Genomic DNA, 5,289 nt, shown 5'->3' on the forward strand with positions numbered 1-5,289 from the left:
GAAGTTACCACATGGATGTGTCTTGTGTCTCACAAATAAGTTGAGCAAAAGAAGCAAAACAAATATTCTCTACATATGAATTTTAAAAACAAGTTAGGGATGCAAATATAGGTGAAATAACTATAAAGAAAAACAAATGATTATAACAAAAATCAAGTAGTGGTTTCTTCTGGAGGAAGAGGTTATGATTTGGAAGAAGGTATCAAGTACTGGCAACATTCCATTTCTTTTCTTTTTTTTTGAGACAGAGTCTCACTATATCGCCCTTGGTAGAGTGCCATGGTGTCACAGCTCACAGCAACCTCAAACTCTTGGGCCTAAGTGATTCTCTTGCCTGAGCCTCACAAGTAGCTAGGATTATAGGCGCCCACCATAACACCTAGTTATTCTTTTGTTGCAGTTGTCATTGTTGTTTAGCTGGCCTGGGCTGGGTTCAAACCTGCCAGCCTGGGTGTATGTGGCTGGCACCCTACCCACTGAGCTGGCTACCGCAATGTTCCATTTCTTTTTTCTTTCTTTCTTTTTTTTTTTTTTTTTGAGAACAGAGTCTCTCTCACTCTGTCACCCTGGATAGGCTTCATCATAGCTCACAGCAATCTCAAACTTGGGGGCTCAAGCAATCCTCCTGCCTCAGCCTACTGAGTAGCTAGCTGGGGCTACAGGAGCCTGCTATAATGCCTGGCTAGTTTTAGAGATCATATCTTGCTCTTGCGCGGGCTGGTCTCAAACTCCTGAGCTCAAGCAATCCAGCCACCTTGGCTTCCCAGAGTACTAGGATTACAGGTGTGAGCCACCGTGCCCAGCCAATGTTCCATTTCTTGACAGAATAGTAACTACATCTGTCTTTCCCTCGTAAGATGACCACTCAAGGAACAGTAACAAATTAGCCAACATATGGAGGTGGTCAACATAAGGAACCAGGACTACTATACTAATAATGTATATGTTGTGCATGTCCAGTCTATGAAAATTACATCAATTTAAGGAGGTATTCAACGTAGAGAAGAGTCAACTACAGAGGTTCTACTGAATTTGTTCAACTATTATTTGTGAGGTTTTCCCCTGCATGGATATATCTGTTATATTTCATGTTAGAAAAATTTTAAAACAAAGACAATAACATAAATATACTGATCATCTGACTCTTAGAAAAATTGAGAGAACTAAAATCCTTCATTTATAAGTTATAACCTTGTCCCACCTCCTACACCCCCATCCCCTGCCAAAAATTCCTAGCAGAATATCTACTTCTCTTAGGACAAAGTCTCCTGGGAACAGATCTATGCTTTGCCCAGAGTCCCTCAAGGACCCCTCTTCATATGGAAAAGTAAAGTGAGTACATATCCAAAGTCCGAGAGGTAGTATCTTATTGACGGCTATAATTCCAAAGAGTCCTAGTCAGGCAGAACCCCAGAGAGGTTGTGGAATCAACTTGCCAAAGGGACCTGGGTTGGGAAGAGAAGGGACTAAGCCCCAAGCCCTGATAAAAGGTTTGGAAATAGGGAGATCTCAAGGTTGCTAGCAGGCAATGGCCCCATATGCCCTAAAAGGGAACTCCCCAAAGAACTAAGGTAAGCCAGCCTGGTGTCAGGCTCAACACAAGGCCCCAGAGTGAGGTGCTTTGGAGAGAATGGCTAAGCACGTGAGCATAAACTAAAAAAGTCTAACCTTCGAATCCAAGCATGGGATCACACTGGCAGGGATCTGGTCCAATAAGGGCGTTGAGCAGCAGTGACCACACATCCTTGGACCGTGCAGGACAGCTCTTCAAAAGTGATACCATATAGCTGTGTCAGAAATAACAATGTGGGTGGACTGCTCAGACACTGCAGTGCTCTCTGCTCTAGAATGTGATAATAAAAAAACGACCCTTTGTACTGTGTAAGCCCCTAGGAGGCTTAAAAAGGGGAAATTTTGGAATTCTCTCACTAATGGCATTAGGATGCTTAGGAGTTTACTTGGAAAAAATAAAGAAATATGTGACGGCATTTGAACCCAACTTGTGAAATGAGACGTACAAGTTAAAAACATGTAAACTAAAATAAATAAACTCTTAACTGCCTTTCTGTGTACATACCCTTATGCATATGATATCAAATACTTTAATGAGTAGAAAACTAATTATCACTAAGCTAACAGAAAGAGGGTAATGAGAAATTAGCAGACATTTCAAACAAAACCTATGCAACTAAAAGAATAAAATGCTTTTTTTTTTTTTTTTTTTTGTAGAGACAGAGTCTCACTTTTTCGCCCTCGGTAGAGTGCAGCGGAGTTGCTCTAGCAACCTCCAACTCCTGGGCTTAGGCGATTCTTCTGCCTCAGCCTCCCGAGTAGCTGGGACTACAGGCGCCCGCCACAACACCTGGCTATTTTTTGTTGCAGGTTTGGCCGGGGCTGGGTTTGAACCCGCCACCCTCGGTATATGGGGCCGGCGCCTTACTCACTGAGCCACAGGCGCCTCCCTAAAATGCTTCTTGTACCATCTATTATTACTATGTGTCTGAAGCAATAAAAAGAACTTGTTTTTTTCCACAACTTCCTTAAAAAGCATGTGGTCTTATTTGCCCAGGACATCCTTCCCACCTTTGTGAGCTCTTGCTGACTCCCCACCTACACCTTTATCAGAGTCCTCACTGATTTTCCCCTTGCATATGGAAACCCCTTAGTTTTATTCCCTCAAAGATTTTGAAGTGCCAGAATCTATATATGTTTTTATTTGTTTCTACTTACTCTCACTTGTCTTGACCCTGCTGCCAGTGAATGTTTATTGAAGGAAAGAGAAAAAGGAGGGGGGAAGGGATAGTAAACTGCACTGCAACTGGGGGGAAAAAAAAGCAAAACAGATAACAGAAACCCTCAGTGAACTGATGACTGCTTGACCACATATTGCTTAACAGTTACTTGTTCTATCATAAAAATACAATCCCCTGATAACCATGGAAACCAAGATGAAGGCACTGTGTGGTGAAGGCTGCTCTTTTTTAGAAATCTAAAAACAATAAGAGGCCTGAAACCAGAAAGACAAAGAAATCCAAGTACTCTGGGCCAGAAGGAAATCCTTTCCTAAAAGCCCTGACAAAGCAGCATTTTCTCCAGTCTCCAAAATACCACCAGGTTTCAACAAGGGCTCTGAAACTGCTGCGAGGAGCCAAGAAACAATTCTGGCCTCTCTGTGTGCGTCTGTCCCTTGGGGCAAGCTGCTATAAGGCAAGTTCACTGGGAGATAAAACTTACTGTGATTATAAAATGTACTGAGAACTGGCAGAGGGAGATATATATATATATATATATATATCTGGATACACACACATACACTCTTACATGTATGTATTATATAATCTCAAACTCATAGCTAGCAATGGAAAAAGCCCTTGGAGATGGAGTCTGTCTTATTCATAGCCCTATCTCCAGCTCCTTGTAGGTGTACAAGTACACAGTAGGTGTTCATAAATACTTGCTGAGTAAATTAAGAATTAGAACTTAGAAAATACACAGTGCTTGGTAAATGGTCCATTCTCTCCAGTACTCAGTATCCTGAGCAAAATCAAAGTCCTGTCCTGGGTCCGGTTTCTCTATTTGCAAAAGGAGACAGCTGGATTAGATGGTTTCCCAGGCATCCTCCAGCTCTGGCAATCAATCACCCTACTGTGATTTTTTTTGGTGTTAGCACATGCCTGGCACTTTTCTTTTCCCTCAGAAGGAATCTGATATCCATCTGCTCAAGTAAATTAATGTTCCCATCCAGCCTGACTCACTTGGTAGGAACAACAGGTTCACATGCCAATTACAAAAGAGGAGGCAAGGAGGGCCCAGAGTGAGAAGAGGGGAAGGGTCTACAAACCCAAACAGCGCCACTATTAGGACTAAAAATAAAACTGAAATGTGATTGTTCTAATAAAAACCTCTTGGGTGGTGTACTTTAGCTTACTAATTTAATAATGCTGATATTAACAGCACTAGCTGTTGAGCCTTCTGGGCCCCGACACTGTGCTAAGTCCTTTACACTTAATTCTGACAGCAACCTATGAGCTAAGTACTATTATTACCTCCTTTGTATAGGTGAGGTATCCATCTAGCTCAAGGTCACACAGCGAGTAAGTGGCAGAACTAGGACTTGAACCCAGGGCTGCCCAACTACAGGGTTCTGCCTCTTCAAATGTCTTTCCCCTGTATTCCTAAAACGAAGGCAGGGCAGGGGTTACCATTTTTTGTTAAAGATGGAGAAGCCCAGTCTCCGAGAGGATTGCGATTTGCACAAAATAAAGCCCCAGACTTGCTCCTGAGTTCCTAGGTGAAGGCTCTTTCCTCTCCAAAAGTGGGCTTCTTCCTCTTCGACTTTACTTAACACACTCGCAAAACCTCAGGGCTGGAGAAAACCGCTAAGATGCGCCCTCCTGGCCTGGGGGTTTTACGGGAGGGGAAACCAAGTCACAGATTTTCCGTGCGGCTGATCCACCGGGTGCCAGGGCGGCCCGGGTCAGTCGCCCGGGGTCTTGGAGAGGCAGCCCCAAGCTCCCCGCCCCATCCCGCGGCCGTCCCCAGCTGCGGCACCCGGACACCCCGGGACGAGTAGTTCGCCGCCGCGTCGGCGAAACGGCCGCTTACCTCACAGGACGCTCTCCGGCACGCTCGCTCACCGCGGTGTCCCGGCCGCGGCCGCCGGTGCCCTGCGAGCCGCCCGCCACCCCAGCTGCTGGAGCCGCAGCGCAGCCTGTAGGATTGTGGCGCGCCCGCCCGGGGGCGGACAGCTGCCGGGGCTCGTGAGGCGCCGCCGCTATCACGTGACTCGCGAGGCGGGGGATGCCGGGAGCGGCGGGCGGGCCGGGGCTGAGCTTCCAGACCACCGCGCGGAAAAGGAATTTCTGCAGGGAGGGGACCAAGAGGAGACAGGGAGGGAGAAGCGAAGGGGGCGGGTAGGTCTTCGGGTACTGCAGGGCAATTCAGGCTTGCGATGCGTGGCCCCAGAGAGGCAGAAATAGAATCAGTGGGTGGAAATTGCAGGGAGGCATGCTGGGGCCAATGTAGTATAAAGAACATTTCTGCAAGTACCGGAGTTATCGAGAGTAATGAGCCGTTTCCGGATGGTAGGGAAGGGGTTGGGTTCATTCACTGAACAAACTGACCTCTGGCTATATACTGGGAGTAATAATAAATTAGTTATATGCATAGTGCTTAGTTAGCATGCTTGCCACATAGTAAATGCTGTGTTAGTTGTTGCTGCTATTATAAGCATAAAGTGAACAAAACCAATATGCTTCCTGTTCTCCTAAAATTAGTTCTCTAGTGGAG

General features: G+C 45.7%; 1 protein-coding gene across 1 annotated transcript in view; it reads right to left on the minus strand.

Moving 5' to 3' along the window:
• Positions 1–1,715, minus strand: part of FBXO10 (F-box protein 10) — a 58,112-nt gene extending 56,397 nt beyond the window's left edge. Inside the window, exon 1 of the mRNA XM_012802437.2 lies at positions 1,669–1,715. The gene's annotated coding sequence lies outside the window, so the exon portion shown is untranslated. The remainder of the gene's footprint in view (positions 1–1,668) is intronic.
• Positions 1,716–5,289: the final 3,574 nt, after the last annotated feature.

The sequence above is a fragment of the Otolemur garnettii genome, unplaced genomic scaffold, assembly GCF_000181295.1.
Source record: "Otolemur garnettii isolate 467f Iridium unplaced genomic scaffold, OtoGar3 scaffold00014, whole genome shotgun sequence".
NCBI lineage: Eukaryota > Metazoa > Chordata > Mammalia > Primates > Galagidae > Otolemur > Otolemur garnettii.